Raw genomic sequence first — 18,978 nt, 5'->3', positions numbered from 1 at the left:
TTATGCGCAGTAGCTAGGAATTAGTAGGCAATGCCATGCAAATGAAAGGAGTAATAGTGAATCACAGATTCCCTGCTGGTGTAAGGATGCACCTCACAGTGTAGCATTATAACACCGATGTGTGCCCTTGAGATAAAGATGACATCAAGAGAGGGGTGTGTCGCCATTGCTGTAAGCACATTGGGGCATTGCTAAACCAGTTTGCCTCTAGCTAGGCAAAGCTGCAGGATAGGGGTGTGTGGAACTGGCCATAGCTATGCTTAGCTGAGAGTACATAAGGTAACCAAGTATGCATGTGAACGGAGATGAAAATGCGAGTAAACCCGGTAAATGGATTTGCGCGGCGCACACTGCAGCTGAAACAGGAAGGATATAGGAAAGAGATAAGGAAATACTGCAGCAGTAAAATTGGAGTACAGATGACTAATTAACACCTAGGACCATACAGTGGGCCATTGACAACAGCTAACAAGGCTGCAAGCAGCTACCTGCACAACAGAAAAGGGGAGGGGCTGTACTGCAAAGAAAACAGTAAAGTGTCAAAGCAGAACAAAGCCGATTTGCAGTATATCAGCTACAAGACACATTTTGCCATGACTGGGTAGGGAAAGTACAAAATGAGAAAGATGGCAGGTGCATGCATGCCTGATAATGGGGGGGGGGGTCCAGGTTTAAAAGTGAATTAAAGGGCAACAGATTAATCAAGGCAGGCAAGCAGATCTCCACAGTAAAGGCCCCCACACTTGCAGCACTCATTGCAAAACCCATAATTAAGACACGCTGCAGCTGGAATAACTCATACACACCCACTGACATCAGCACCAGTGGTGTATACAGACAGGGAACTTTTGGTACGTACATGCTTGGGGCTGCCATAGCTTTGATCCACCAGTATGTGTTGGAGACTGAAGGTGGTGTGGAGGATGATGCACACGACCACCTCAGGCACCAGAGGAGGAGGAGAGTGTTCAGACCCAGGGTAACCTACCAGGGGCTACATGATCTGTAGATAGTAGAGCATTACAGGGTGGACAGGGACATCCTACAGCAACTAGTGGAGCTTTGCCTGCCACACCTCAGAGCCAGAACAAACAGAGAGGAACACATCCCAGTGGATACAAAGGTATGTGTAAGCCTGAGAATACTAGCTACAGGTACCTTTCAAATACCAACTGGGGATATAATGAGGATCTCACAGGCATCAGCATCCAGGGTACTACACCAGTTCCTGGATGCCATGTTACCACATGGCAATAAGCACATATACTTCCCCGAATGCAGGAGGAGTTGGCCAGCAATATGCGTCTCTTCCACCGTCTGGCAGAATACCCGGAGGTACTGGGTGCAATAGACTGCATGCACATACACATCAAGTCACCACCCGGTGAGCAGGGTAGGCGCTACATAAACCACAAGGGATACCCCTCCATCAACTGCCAGGTCATGTGCAATGCCCAGGGCATTATCATAGTTGTGTGTGCTGGCAGCCCTGGAAGCTATCATGACTCCCACATCTGGCATGCCTCACAGCTGTATCAGTTATTTGCCGGGGGGACATCCCAAATGGCCACCTGGTGGGGGATGCTGGCTATGCACTGGAACCATGGATGATGACTCCCATCAGAAATGCACACACATCCATGCAGGAATGCCATAATAAAGCACACGCACAAACCAGAAATATCATAGAGCATGCATTTGGGATACTGAAATCATGGTTCCGTTGCTTGGACATATCTGGTGGAGCCTTGCAGGTACGTGTGCCCACATCTTCATAGTATGTGCCATGCTACACAATATGGTCCTGCAGAAACAGCTGTAGCAGGGACAGAATGGTGAAGGCCCTCACAGCCCACCTCCATTGCCAAGGGCCCCACAGGCACAGAGGGACTCAGATCATGCGCACCCTGAGCCAGCCCCAGTAGGCAGATGGAGGTGTGCCCAGTATGCCCATGCCTTGGCAAAGAGGGAATGTATAGCACACACACTGACAGTGTAGGTACCTAAAGACTGACACCTTTCTCCACCTGCACACACAGTAAAAATGGATGGCACACACTCAAGATTACCTGTAAATTGTCATGTATAGGCAGTGTACTGTGTGCATCCAACATAGACATCCCTCAACTATTGCACACACAACTGCCATTGGCACAAGGTAAGTCAACACCTGACGAGTAAATTAAGCTATCAGCATGTACTGATACTGTATGTATAAATTCATAGGTAGGTACTTGGCCAACTGCCAGAGGCCATTCATAAGCCCAGGAAAAATGTGTTAGCTTTTGCCACCCCATTGATTCATTAACTGTCTCTCTGTGGAGCAGAGCCAATGGCGGGTTCCCTGGGGTGCATCTACTGCTCCCCATCCACTCATCAAGGTTTCTCTTCCAGAGTGTTAATGAGGGTCTCTGTATAATGTAGTTAGGAATGTTGTTCCAAAGTAAGGGGAGTGTCTGTGACAGGAATCTGTCCCTCCAGCATCTTCCGGTTATTGTTGGGGCAAGAGTCAGCTCACTACAGTGTATGGTTCACTGTGACATGAATTCCCATAGGTGGAGCATATCCATTTAAGCCTGAGTTTGACAAGGCTGTGTTGGCCAGCAGAGATAATCTCTGGGTAAACGAGATGCCACTGAGTAAAGCAGGAGTTTATTCAGTCTGGCTGCATAGGCCATATGTTGGAGGCCAGTATTCTGCTTGGCAAGATACATTTGTGGACCTCCAAGCTGTTGGAAGTGTCTTCTGAGGTACATCCCAAATGGGTTATTATACCCTATGATGGGACTGATGAGGGATGAGTAAAGGGGCACTATAACCCCAGTATGTCTAGATGGGAATCCTTTAGTAATCTGATGGCCTACATAGAAGGATGTCCTAACTACTGTGGAGATATGATTGTCAAAGGGGAGATCACTATCTACCTTAGTCCCCAGATACCCCATTACCTCATCCCTATTAACGTAGCTGCCACTTATGTGTTAATATGTGGGTGCTTAATATTCCACAATGGAATGACCATGCAGTTAGTGGCACATGGCTGGAGGCCGTGACGTTGACACCCTGTGACGGTCTCTGTGAAGCCCCTTGAGGGATGTATGTGTCATCTGGACTATCAATCATGGCTCCCAGTTCACAGCCATTGCAAAACATGGTCTGCCATAGTCCACCTGTGTTTGCCTGTACCTCAGAGAAGTATATGCCAAACAGTAGGGCTCCCAGGACTGAGTCCTGTGGGACACCAGTTGTGACTGGTCAAGAGTTGGACCTGGAGACCACTAGTCGTACCATGTGGGTTCTGTGTGTAAGCCCATTGCAACCTAACCTATGATGTATGGGTGTATGTACAGGCTGGGGTCTTTATCAATAATACCTGAGTGGGGCATGGTGTCAAAAGCCTTGGCGAGGTTCAGGTAGAATGTGTCAGCCACCTCCCCCGTCATGTAATGTCTTGGTGACTGTATGTAAGAAGTCAAACAGGTTCAGTAGGCATGAACTGCACTCAACCAAGCTGACCTGGATTGGGTCACGTGTCCGGAGGTTACCAATGTCTTTGTTAATGAGTGCCATGAGGATGCAATCCATACCATTGCATTGCAGACCAGGCTAGTCAGGCTTATGGGGTGGTAGTTACCATGGTCAGTTGTGAATCCACCTTGATGGAGTGGAATAACCATTGCCACATGTCATTGTATGGGCATGTAGCCTGTGGATAGGCTGAGGCTGGAAAGCTTAATTATGTGGGGGGTCAGGTTGTCTTGTACAGTTTGCAAGATGCAGTCTGGGACAACATCTGCCTCCATTGATGCTGTGTTCTGCTGTTAGAGAGGGCCATTTCCACCTGTGTGTCTCTGATGTGTGGGATACTGTACCTTTTATGTAGTGTTGTGGGCTCTTTAGGAGGTGAAGTATGCACTGAATGTATCTGCAAGGATGTTGGTGATATCAGTAGGGTCAACATATTTTGTGCTATAGTTCACCGGCACAGTGCAAATCTGTGTGTCACCACTTAGATCCTTGACATAGCCAAAGAAGGCTTTGTGATTATCTTTTGAATCCTTGCGTATTCTCCTGCTGATGTTAGCCTTGGATGATGTCATGATGGGCCTACGTATCATACTAATAGTGGTCACATATGTCTGCCCTTCGTGAGATTTGCTGTTTGTCTGGAACACCGTCCTACTTCTGTAGTATAGCCTGCTTATTTCAGAGGTCCACCAGACTGGTGTCCTTGTCTAGGAGGAGTGAGTCTTGGTTTACCAGTGATGGCACGATCCATACATCCATGTAGATGCTTATAGACTGCATTTGTAAATCTGTCTGCATCTTGAGCAGTGTTTCCCCTTAGCATGGGGGCTGTGAAACCCCCACCCCTGTCACTAGTAGTTTAAATTTAGCTGTAGGAAAGGTATACACTGTGGCATCCGTGGGTGGGGGAGATGCTTGGGTGTGGAAACAGTGAATAGTTCATAGTCAGATCTAACCAGTGACTGGTTAACCTCCGCTGTGGTCACCTGTTGCCCATGTTAGTGATGACCACTTCTAGTATGTTTACACCACTCCTTAGGGAGGTTACCACCTGATACAGGGCATATGAGGTGATAAATTCCAGGAAGCGCTGGGCCTGGAAGTGAGTACTGGAATAAGTTTCCCAGTTAATGGTATGGTAGTTGACATCAACCAATGCCAGCGTGTGCGTTAGGACTGTCATGCTCTCCACTGTGTAGTCTAGGTAGGTGGAGTGGTGGTCTTGGGTCATGGAGGGTGATCCATAGCAGGCCACAGTTTACATTGCAGTTGTGGCTGATGCTAGCTGCACATGGATGATCGCAGAGGTATCATGCTGCCCCACTAACCTGGAGGTGTAGGTATCCCTGATGAATATGGATGCACCCCCTCCATGTCAGTGTCAGCCCATTTTCTTTGGCTGAAATGTGTGGTATGGGTTGTAGTCTGGTAGTGCTGGTGTGCTCTCAGGAGCCTTAAGACAGATCTCAGTTACTGCACAGATGTTTATGTTGTCCATCCTGAGGAGTGCTGTGAGTGCATGCATGTTGTGATCACAACCCCTGGTGTTGAGTAGCATAACCCTCATTGATTTTGCTATTGTGCTGTTTACGGAGCCGGTATTCACCTTCAAGACTCTCCTAAATAAGGCACCATGGGGGCACCAATAGCCTTGGCCAGTATTCCAAAGACTAAGGCTGACACATAGGTCGGTATGGTATTGTTGCATGCATGTTCCCCATCTGTGCTTGTTTATCACCTCTCCTGTAGGTAACCTGCTGGCAAGCAAAAGAAAGCATAAAACTTATACAAGTCTTCTAGCTTCCAAGATATGTTTTTGGAGTGACTAAGTATCAGTGTTCTGTATGTTCTTGCTGTACTTAACAGTTTCCTGACTACATGGTGATTTCTCACTGCATATTGTGATCTGAAGGTCTGTTTTTTCACATATTATGGCTGTGATGGCCTGCACTTTAGAGGTTCACAGATAGCCTACTACCTATCTGTTCAAGGCAATTAGAAGCATAGTTACAGTGTGTTGGCTTTCTCCACACCATTGATTAAGTAACTGAGCCTCTGTCAAGAATAGCCAATGAAGCAATTCCAGGCAGAGTTGCTGGAAGTTGTTGAAGACTGGGGTTGTGGAGGGTGATAGAGGCACTTAGTGATATAAAGGGGGCATGTTAATGTGACATTTCAACACCATTCAATTTCCCCAACAGGTCACGCACCTATCAAACTAGACAGGCTCCCCCACCCCATGGCTGTATGGTTCTGGGACACATGATCCCAGGGGTGTATATTCTGTTACCCATTCACACAACAAGGTTCCCCTTGAAGTTTGCAGTGAGGGGCTATGCCTAATGTAGTTAGGAATGTAATGTATTGTCTCACAGTACATTTGTTATATGTTATTTCAAGAGTAGCTCAGTGGGTTTGGGGGCCTCCGCCCATTGCATAGCCTAGCTTACACATATAAATCATCTAAATAGGAAATAGGCTGAAGCAACGTTAATGTCAACAGTGTCATGGTTACAGCATTTGCAAAGTATCCGTGCATTTGATGTCCCAATCCCGATAAATGCAGGGATGTTTATCATGTTCAAAAGTATACCTTAAACACAGCTTGCTTATATAGGTAGTAATCATCTGTATAAGAAACATTCGAAACACCCATATAAACCCATGTGTGCTGGAGAGTACGGTCAACAGAGAATGTAATGTTATGTAAGCACATAGTGAGATGTTACTTCACTGACATGTATATATCCTGAGTAGTTAGCAGATGTGGCCATGTTTGTGCGCATAGGTTATACGTTACAAAGTTTGTTTAACTGTGTTTAACCGCTGCTATAGTGTCACACAAACACATTTAAACATGCTTACAACTGCTTAAATGAGCCTTATTCTGGAGTAAAAAACATTTGTAATGCATCACAGGTGTTGAACCCTGGACCATGCACACTATACTCATGGGACTTACCACTAAGCCATCTGAGGTGTATACATGTTTCACGGTCTTGAGACTACATCTTATACCATATGCATTCCACTGTAATGATCACAAATGGGACAGTCACTTTGTGGACATATGTACAGTACATTTTAATGTACTGTAGTATGTGAACCAACACATTCCAGTCTACATATGTATTACTGTTACAAATAATACAAAAAAAAAAAATATATATATATATATATATATATATATATATATATATAAATGTCAGTGATGTCTGCACATATATATGTATATATATATATATATATATATATATATATATATATATATATATATATATATATATAAAATATATATATATATATATATATATATATATATATATATATATATTATACAGTTACATCAATAGCCATATATATAAACATCTATGAACACACTTCGTGACACAGAAGCACTCCAAAGGAATTGGAGTGTACACAAAACACATGCAGCTCTGATATTATAACTGTGAATATTAACCTAATTCACCATAGAAGAGATGGTTGTTGTGTATGTGAAGATTGGGGTGGGGGAGGAATGATGGGCAATGAAATCATGCATCAAGGAGGTCCTGGGTCGGATGTTCAATAAGTGAACTGGAGGGGTATACATGGAGTACGGGGACAATATAAAAAGGACACAGAACAAGAACATTTCTCATTCATAACACCCCCTGTCATGTCACATTGCAATACCTAATTTCACAAACATATGAACATTAACATGTATTAGACATATGTACACCAACTGACTGTCACATTTGTTTTCAGTAGTGGGGAATGCCTGTAGTAAAATGTATATTCTAAACACCATAATATTTGTACATATCTCAGATGCCTTAGTGGTAAAGTCAGTGACTGTTGTGTTCATGGTCCTGGGTTCAAGGCCTGCAAGGGCTGTTAAGTTACTTTGAGGGCCAGAATAAGGACTGTTGGATTCAGGTGGATTAAAGCACTCTTAAGAAGTTGTAAGCGGGTTTCCACGGGTTTGCATGACAGTAAACAGTGCTGCAACACGGTAAACGGAGAAGTGCTTCACAAGTTTAACCTTTGCTTAATGTCATGCAGACCACAGGCAAAATTGCTTATAACCACTTAAATGTGTGTTATTCACACTTTCCCTATCAGTGCCTACTCTGAGAGGTAAAATAATAACACCTTCCAGGATTAGAACCTGCAACCATGTACTCCATCCTCAGAGTAACCTAACACAAAGCTACCTGGGATGTACCTATCCAAGTTGTGTATGCAGACAGGTTTAAACATAAAAGGGAGGAATGTGTTGAAATAGGACAACCAGCCATATACCCAATGAAAGGTGTATGCTCATATATATATATATATATATATATATATATATCTAGAGAGAGGGGGAGAGAGAGAGAGAGAGAGATACATAGAAACATGTTGATATATATAGATCTACATATATATTCTACATATATATGTGGATATATAGATAGGTTAAAAACATCTACACATCTATGGAGGTACAGATAAACGTATGCAATAATATATATATATATATATATATATATATATATATATATATATATATATATACACTATATATATATATATATATATATATATATATATATATATATATATATATATATATATATATACATACACACAAACATACATGTGTGTAGACAGCATCCGAAGTGTTCATATCTGAGTATAACATGGACCATAGCAATCACACATTCCGCCCCCAAACAATATGAACATAACATATGAAGAGTATATGCCAATACACTATTACAATCACCAACACAACTGCAACGACTACAAATATCCATGACAGAAATACACAGAAAGCTTTCATTTTGCAAAACTTTATTACATTCAGATGTATTGCCAAAAGGATTCAAGGATTAACAGTACCTGCATGCTATACAGGAAGCATTCAACAGTGCCTTAATGAATCAGCCTGCAATTACTATAGTATTAGTCCACTAAGAGATAGGTGTACACATAGGGAAAGAACACCCACACAAATATAGACGTTGTATAAAAGAGGTTCCTACACACCTGCATGTGCTATGTACACCCACCAACATCTACCCCACAACCAAAATAATTGCATCAATACATACTGTCATACCATAACCAAATATTCAACTACTGTACAACATCTGCTGAAACCTTAATATACCTGGTCACAGACACACTAACACGGCCCTATGTGAAATAGATGCTGTTATACAATTGAACAGCTGCTGATGTAACAGGGTTTGTATGAACTAATCCCGTTTCAGAAAGATGAAAGATTCCTACACCAGGAAGTGTTACCAAGTACTGATTATCAGCACAGTATGATGCACAGTAACACCAAACTAAATATGTCTCCAACACAACCCAAATGACACATAGCCCACAGACTCAGTGTGCCACTCAACCACAGTCAATAAGGCAAAACAACGTACCCAACGCACTAGTCATAGGTGACTCTATAGTCAGGCAAACTGATGTCCCACTCACCAGACTAAACAAGGAGAAGATTGCTGTCAGCTGTCTGTCGGGTGCCAGGATCTGCCACATAACCTACACACTCAGGTCACTCCACAACAAGTTCAAATATGACTCTGTTATTGTCCATGTTGGTGTGAACGACCTGAGACGTACCTCCCTGGACTAACTGAAAAGAGACATGGAAGAGCTCTCCGATCTTGTAGCCCAGGCAGGTATGACCCTAGCCCTGAGTAGCATTCTGCCATCACCCAGAATGATGCCACAGTACAAGGACAAAATGATTGACCTCAACAATTGGCTAAGCTTCTGGTGCCATTCTAAAGGGATCCAGTATCTGCCTGGGATGACATGGTCGACAGACCACGATGCTTTGCCAGAGATGGCCTGCACTTATCACCCCTGGGATTCCGGATACTGGCTAAGGTTCTTGCCGCCCCTATAGTGCCTTTTTTAGGCAAGGTTCAAATGGCAAATTCTCCACTGTAACAGGAACAGGCAAGAAAACTGAGGGTGATGCTACTCAATGCTAGAAGTCTAAATCTCAAAATCCACTCACTCGAGACACTCCTTAAAATGGAGAAACATCGATATCTGTGCAGTGACTGAGACCTGGTTCAAGGCTCCAGAGAGCACCCCTGCACTACCAGGCTATAACTCATACCACACTTTTCGGCCATGTGACTTGGACCAGACCACCAAAGGCCGAGGTGTGTCTATATTCATTAAGGATATCCACACCTCCTGGCTAGTTGCTGAGCATAATGCAGCCGAGGTTATCCAAGTGCAACTAACTCTGGGCAAAACTGCAATCCAAACTGTAGCTTGCTACAGATCACCCACCATGCCCCAGGATTCTCACTCCTCTTTTCTTGATGTACTGGAAAATATTAGGGTTCAACCAAACACCCTAATAATGGGCAATTTCTACTACCTCACCATTAACTGGGAAAACTGCTCATGTACCAACTCCTTTGCTCAATACTTTCTGGAATTCATAAACTCCAATGCCCTGGATCAACTTATCCACACCCACACCAGGGGCAACAATATCCTAGATCTAGTCATTACCAACATGAGTGACTGGAGTTCCACACCTGAAGTCAATGCCTCTTTGGTCCGATCCAACCATAAGCTAATTACCCTAGATATCCACATCCTGCCTCCACCCCCCTCCCCCATTAAGGAAACCATGGTAAAACATTTGTCCAAAGCCAACTTCATGCTTCTTAAGACATAAGTGGGGAACTTCATGACACACATGCAGATGGACAATACAGTTATGACTACTGAATCCTACATAATTGCACTTTATAAGCACTTACATGAGTGCATGGATTGTGCTATCCCAAACAGAACCAAGATGCTATCCTCCGAAAAAAGGAAGCCAATCTGGTGGTCCCCTGTCATAAACAAACTGTACAACAGAAGGAAGAAACTTTTGCAAAAGAGAGTAAAATCCCATGACTGGAGGAGCTCCCTGGTCAGCCTCAGTAAGAAGTTGCGATCCCTGATAAAATCCTCCAAAGCTAGTTACGAAAACAAAATCACCACTGATTCTAAAGACAACCACAAAGCATTCTATAGCTATGTCAAGAATCTCAATGGCAACACTCAGATCTGCTCTGAGTTACAGCACAATGGTACTAAATATACAGACCCAACTGATATTGCCAACATCCTGGTAGATAGGTTCAGTGCTAACTTTACCCCCCTCTCACCCCCTAAAGAGCCCATCTCTATACCGGAAGAATGCCAAGTTCTTGTAATCACGGCTGCACAGGTAAAAACCACACTCACCAAAGCCAAGAACACAACATCCATGGGACCAGACAACATCCCAGGCTGAGTTCTACACAAACTACAGAACGAACTGGCATCCCACCTAAGTACCATATTCAATCATAGCCTCACCTCAGGCTTTATGCCTGCTGAATGGCGCACAGTGACAGTTATCCCACTCCACAAGATGAGAGCCACCACGTACCCTGGGAACTACAGGCCCATTAGCCTGATGAGCCTGGTTTGCAAGGCCATGGAACGTATCATAATGGAACTTATAAACAAAGACATTGGTAATCTCCAAACTCTGGACCCCACCCAGTTTGGGTTTGTAAAAGGCAGATCATGTCTCCTAAACCTGATAGACTTCTTTGAAGTAGTCACCAAAGCCTCAGACAAGGGTAAGGTGGTTCACACAGCCTATCTAGATCTTGCCAAGGCTTTCAACACCATCCCCCACTCTGAAATTATAGATAAACTCACTAAACTAGGTATAAATCCCTATGTCACAAGATGGGTTGCCAACTGGCTCACTGACAGAACCCACACTGTGAAAGTAGCAGACTCCAAATCCGATTTCAGACCAGTGACAAGTGGAGTATCACAGGGTTCAGTCCTGGGTCCTCTCCTGTTTGGTATCTACTTCTCTGAAGTATAGACTAACACAGAAGGTCTTTGGCTAATGGAGTTATCAGATGAATGCAAACTAGGAGCCATTATTGAAACTCCTAACGATGTGGACATCCTACAAAAGGGCCTCACTGAGACAGATGCCTGGTGCCAAAGCCATGGCCTCAAGCTCAATGCCAAAAAGTGCATTGTCATCCCCTTTGGTAAAAACTCTGTACCCATGAACTACAACATAGGCGGTAGTATACTTAACACTGAAAGTGTGATAAGAGACCTTGGGACACAGGTGGACAATAGTCTCTCCTTTGATAATCACATTGCCACAGTAGTCAGGAAATCCTTCTATGTGGCACACCTCATCACAAAAAGTTTCTCATCCAGGAAAAAAAGAGGTCATTGTTCCCCTCTACTCATCATTCATTAGACCCATTATAGAGTACAATGCCCCTTTTGGTATGTACCTCAGAAGACATCTACAACAACTGGAAAGGCCGCAGAAATACCTCACAAAGAGGATTACTGGCCTCAAACAGATGCCCTACGCAGACCATCTCAAAAAACTCCAGCTTTACTCTGTCGCATATCGCCTACTCAGAGGTGATCTCTGCCTAACATACAAAGCTATGTCAAACCCAGAGCTGTTGGACATGCTCCACTTAAAGAAATCCCAATCCCTCTGAGCTACATGCTCTAGGGAACTAAACCTTGTCACCACAATAAACAGAACATGCTGGAAGAATAGATTCCTGTCCCAGAGACTTCCCATACTCTGGAATAAACTACCTATCTATATCAAACAAAGCACCTCATTAGCACTCTTCAAGAAAAATCTTGATGATTGGATGGGAAATTGGAAATTCCCCCCAGGGATCACCTCTGTGGCTCTGCTCAACAGTGGCACAGGAAAACAATTTTCTTGGGTGGCAAAAGCCAGGGTACCTTTTTGGCTGGGCTTGTATAGGCCCCAGGGCTGATACCCTAGTACCTACCTATGAACCTATGAATCACACTGTAAACCGCCTAACATTGTATGCATAGCTATGCAGCCTTGAGCTGGTCAAACAACATGGCCAGACTGAAACATATGCAGAAGTATTAGGTACAGACAAACCCTGCACAAGTAGCAATGTTCAGAAATATAACAGCAGTACTCACATTTAGACCAAATCATCTAGGCATTATACACAATATATTACTGTTCCATACAGCTGTTGCAATAGATTCCAAGCAACACTTCCCGGCTGTCTTCCTCACAAGTAAGGCAAAGAGACAACGCCCAAGTGGAGTACTCAATTCTACTTCAAAGTATATACATGTCAAAGGTGGGCTTACTGTGCAAATATGGGGTGCATTGTGGAATATTGTGCCAATAACTGTGTAATGTACAGTATTTTAGGCAGATCTGTATTCCATTCTACATAGCAGTTCTGTTATGTTATGCAAACAGTAGTTATGTCTATTGACAATTACAATACTCAATAATAGGATACTTATCATTTGTATTCATTTGACAGTTTAGCAGCATGATAGCAAAGATAATTGGAAGAGCTAGGTAACTATACATGCACATACCACATGTAATAGCCACCTCTCTAGTATCGTTTGCAATCAATAACAGCTGTGCATGTGTACATATTATGCAAATGTGTAGAGACCCTTGTTACAGGGCTGGTTCTCTGTAGTATCATTTGCAAGCAATAACAGCTGTGCATGTGTACATGTTATGCAAATGTGTAGTGACCCTTGTTACAAGGCTGGACTTGTCTAGTATTGTTTGCAAGCAATAACAGCTGTGCATGTGAAAATGTTATGCAAATGTGTAGTGACTCTTGTTACAGGGCTGGACCTCTCTAATATCATTTGCAAGCAATAACAGCTGTGCATGTGTCCATGTTATGCAAATGCGTAGTGACCTTGTTACAGGGCTGGACCTCTCTAGTATCATTTGCAAGCAATAACAGCTGTGCATGTGTCCATGTTATGCAAATGTGTAGTGACCCTTGTTACAGGTCTGGACCTCTCTAGTATCATTTGCAAACAATAACAGATGTGCATGTGTACATGTTATGCAAACATGTAGTGACCCTTGTTACAGGGCTGGACCTCTCTAGTATCATTTGCAAACAATAACAGCTGTGCATGTGTACATGTTATGCAAATGTGTAGTGACCCTTGTTACAGGGCTGGACCTATCTAGTATCGTTTGTAAGCAATAACAGCTGTGCATGTTTACATGTTATGCAAATGTGTAGTGACCCTTGTTACAGGGCTGGACCTCTCTAGTATCATTTGCAAGCAATAACAGCTGTGCATGTGTACATGTTACGCAAATGTGTAGTGACCCTTGTTACAGGGCTGGACCTCTCTAGTATCATTTGCAAGCAATAACAGCTGGGCGTGTATACATGTTATGTAAATGTGCAGTGACTCTTGTTACAGGGCTGGACCTCTCTAGTATCGTTTGCAAACAATAACAGCTGTGCATGTGTACATGTTATGCAAACATGTAGTGACCTTTGTTACAGGGCTGGACCTCTCTAGTATCATTTTCAAGCAATAACAGCTGTGCATGTGTACATGTTATGCAAATGTGTATTGACTCTTGTTACAGTGCTGGGCCAAATGGCTATGTGCACACCTACATAGAGTGGATATTGAGAGTAGATACACACTGGTTGAACTACCAGGTTTGTGTAGCCTAACCTCTCATTGCCAACCTAACAGCCGCTTGCACATACTGTATCTAAGGTAGTGCACAGTACTGGTAATGAAACAGGTTGCTTATCTTTAACTCCAGTGTAACATCTGCAGTAGGAGTGTAAAATGTAGGAGACTGCTGCCCATGTGTAATAGCCACTTCTTAGGTGATGGCTTACACTATCTGATTATATCCTGATCATGTTGATAGTGGCATCAGAGTTTATTGATACATGACTCTGTTTGGAGAGTGGGTGTCTGTGCCCAACAGAGCTCATGGTCCTGGTGGATATGTGAGTATATACCCAGAGAAGGAAACAGACCTGTAGACACTTGCATCATCTGTAATCAACTAGCAGTATGTGATGTGCTCCTCAGAGGAGGATTTCTGCTAAAGGTAGCTACAATGTTTCGGTGGTAGCCAGTGTTGTCACGTCCATAACACGAATATTTACATGTGAGCATCACTGTCTAAAACATCTTCACAAGCAATACATAAACTAAATACAGTACTTGGTACTTGTAGTACTGAATGCTCATACAGGCATGTCCACTAGTCAGCTACTGGTGTTTACTAATGTCAGCTTTGTGTATGTGGCCATCCTGGGGGAATGTAACCTCTATGCCATGTACACTGCCAAACCCACCTAACATCATGCCCCACACATTGTTAGGGATGCAGCTACAGGGTTAAGCTGGAAGGCATCCCAGTTTACAGCCATGACTGGACTGGACAGTCATGAGGTGTAGGTTAACACATGCATCTCATCATCACAACCATCACATACCCTTATCAGAAATTAGTAATGACACCCACACACACTACCAGAAATCACACACATTCACAGACACTTCTAAGTATCTGGCCAAATAAGTGACTTCCCAAGCTGGAAGAGACAGACAATGAAATACACAAACTGTATGGCATAGTTTTCATAATTGTGCCACACCTCAGAACACTTGGCTTGAAACATGCCCAACAGTACTCATTTGTGAATGCAAACTCTAGCACTATGTTACACACCAACCTATACGAGGGCATACATACTGTCAGCTGCCTGTCTGCCATGATTAGCCACATACCCATACCCTCAGACCACCTTTTGAACTATACATATGGCTCTGGCATATTCCATGTTGTTGTGCAGGACCTGTGATGCAGTAGCCTGGACTGTATGGAAACACATGTAGGAACTGTCAGATCTTATAGCCCATGCAAGTATGTCCCAAGGCCTGGGTAGCATTCTGCCATTGGCCAGAATGATACTACAGTACAGGGACAAAAGGATTGTATTCTACAATTATCTAGTGTAGTGGTGCAAGTCAAAGGGTATCCAGTATCTGTCTACCTGGGATAACATGGTTGACAGACCATGATGCTTTGCCAGACAGGGCCTGCACCTGTCACACCGGGGAACCTGGATACTGCCTAGGGCTCATGCTTCCCCTATAGTGCCGTCATCATGCACAGTTCAAGTGAAGGTCCACTGCTGTTACAGGGACAGCCAAGCAATAAACTGCGGGTCTCGCTACACAATGATACATGTCAGAAACACTATATGGACACGCATATGTCGATCCCTAACATGGAGAACATATTTGTGCAGTGGCTGAGACATGTTTCAACGCTCCAGAGAGCACACCTGCATGACCATGTTATAACACATACCTCACCTCTTGCCCATTATCCTTTATTGGAACACATGGGCCGCAGGTGTGTCCATATTCCTGAAGGATATGTACACCCCCACGCTAGTTGCACTTGCATAACTTCAGATGCATTATGCTGAGCAACTACCTTTGTGCCAAAGTGGATTTCAAATTGAACCTTGTGACAGATCACCCATCATGCCACGGATTTCCCAACTGTCATAATGTGTTGTAATTGTGAAGATTATATATGAGACAGAAAACCATAATAATGGCTACTCTCAGCTATTCCATTATGAACTGGGAAGGCTCCTCATGTACCAACACCTGCGCTCAGTGCATGTAGGATTCCATCAACCCCAATGACCTGGATCACAGTAGTCACACAAATAGGGCTAACAGTATGCTACACATAGTCAGTCTCCAATGCCAATGTTATGTTTCCTAAGAGCAAAGTGGTGACTGTCATGGCACCCATGCAGATGGACAATGCATGTGCAAATGCTGAATCCTACACAAATGAACCTTAAGCAGTCACATATGTGCAGTGATTGCACCATTGAAACACAACCAAGATTCAACCAAACACAAACAAGAAGGCAAACTGGTGGTACCATGCTTTAAACTGTACCACAGAAGGTAGTAACTGTCACAACAGTAACTGTACACATGAGTGTAGGCGATCCCTGGTCAGCCTCAGTAAGATGCAAATACACCATATAAAACCACACAAAGCTACTGTGAAACTAATCAGCCACATATTATGAGGCCAAGCACAGAGCATTCTATAGCTGTGTCATTAATCGTAATGGCAATGACAAGACCTGCTGAGCTGCACAGCACTATGGCATGGGAAGTACTGCACCTACATAAATAGCACCTGTTCATCCAGATAGGGTCTTGGAGAACCCCACTCCCACCTCCCCCCACAACAGGTACACTTTGGAATATATCCATGTACACTACAGGGCCCCTGTAATAACAACTATGCAGGTACAAGCTGCACTTTCTAAAGCCATACATACAGCTTTCATGGGACCTGTCAACATCCCAGGGTGTATCCTACACAAATGTAAGAACAATCAGCTATCCACATACACATCATGTTCAGTCATAGATCCATGTCAGGCTGTTTACACACCAAATGGTGCACATCAACAGTTATCACACCCCACAAAGGGGGAGACACCATTGATAATGGGAAATAGTGCACAACTACCCTGCTGAGTCTGGTCTGTAAGGCCATGAACCGTGATCAACATATTTGATGTACTCAGTACAGATGTAGATGACAGTAGGGTTGATTCACACTGTATATCATGACCTTGCCAGGTCATAGGACACCATCACCCATACTGTGTTCCAACTACACTCAGTAAACTAGGTGTATATTTCTATATGACAGGAGTGGTTGGCAACTGGACTGCTGGCAGAACCAACACTACAGAAGGTGTCTGACTAATACATGCACATTAAACCAGTGCCAGCCATAGTCATACAGAGTTCATTCCTGGTACTCCCCCTCTTTGTTATCTACACCACACAGACTAACACAGAAGGCATCAGCCTATTGATGTTTGCAAATGACTATGAACTATGAGCAATAGTTGACTCAATGTGTGCTGCATTCAACATACAGAATGGCCTTTGTGTGTCAGATGTGTGGTGTGTGATGTATGGCCACAATCTGACAGCTAAGTATTGCGTTGTCATCCCCTATGTTAAAAACCCTGTACCCATGAACTACCACCTAGGCAGTGGTCAACATAATGGCAACTGTGTGTTTATGGGATGCAGCTGGACAGTAGTCTTTCCTTTGATAGTTACTTCACCACACCAGTCAGGTAGTCACATGTGGCACCCTTAATCATGACAGGGTGCCATCCAGGAATATAGAGATAATTGCTCAGCCATACTCAACACTCATGTGACCCATAATAGAACACACATTTCCTTTAAGGGTTATTGCCCATGTGTAGATGGCCTACACTGCCCTTCCCAATGCCTAGCTCCACTATGTAGCATGTAGCCTACCTTGAATAAAGCCATGTCCAACCCAGAGGTGTTGGACATGCTACACGTAACACATCCTGATCCAAAATAAACACATACTTCATGGACATCCACCTTTCTAGTACAAGGATCACAACATGCCTGACAGATCTCTGTCCCATACACTTAACATACTCTTGCCATACTATGCATTCCTGTCCAGCGAAGCTGCACATCGCCCCTCTCTGTGACATGGTGTGATGACCGCATGCCAAATATATCCATAACCCTGTGGATCAGTTCTGTGGCACGGCTTGAACTGACCACTGAAACTTACCTGTTCGTTGCCTACAGCTAGGTAACCTGTCTGCCTATGCTCATAAATGGCCCAGGGCATAAAGCCTACTAGATCACTATGACCATACATGCTATAGTTGATATCCAACCTTGAAAATACCATCAGGCTAGCTATTGTCCCATGTGTTACACATGTGCAACACAGGTAATACATGGCAGGGTGCTACACAGCTGTACAGTGCCATGTAGATGTATATGGCAAAACACATACATGCTTGCAAGTCTGCAGGGTCACAGGTCATGTCCCTAATGGCTATGTATGACTATATATGTGACATATACACAGCATTAAGTTCAATTGCATTAATGTGAGCACATCCAGGCATATGTTGATAGGTAAAGTCACCAGTACAGGCAAACAGACATGCCCACATCAAGACAACATCCACATGGAGTATGAGCAATGTCATCACATGACACACACATATATGGTGATAACATCACATCATCAGTAAGTGTCAAATGTGTGTGACTTATACATGACAGTGGTGCTAGTGTCGTGTAGATTTGCAAAGACTTATTTGTAATCTTAATAAATGTGATACACATGTATGTTCAGCTGTACTTCTCTGTGAGTTCCTGTGACCTGTCTCCATCAATATGTCTTCCAGGTATGCCATGTAGCAGGCTGCCAGCATACACCCGCTTGGAGGATGAGGTCTACGTTCCATACCTCCTCGACAACCATATAACACTCTTCAGCCATGTGTCACAGGATGCACAGCAGCGGGATGTCCTGTGGGAGGAACTCCGCAGGAGGGTAAATGATGTTGGTGGTCACAATCGCACCTATCAGCAGGTGTGCCAACACTGCACTGACCTCATAAGATGGGCAAAACAGCATGCAAATGCAATCACCAGGGAACAAGTTGCAACAGGTGGGGA

Source organism: Protopterus annectens, chromosome 3.part0 (genome assembly GCF_019279795.1).
Source record: "Protopterus annectens isolate FY-2018-M chromosome 3.part0, PAN1.0, whole genome shotgun sequence".
NCBI lineage: Eukaryota > Metazoa > Chordata > Ceratodontiformes > Protopteridae > Protopterus > Protopterus annectens.
Note: the sequence above shows the minus strand (reverse complement) of the source record.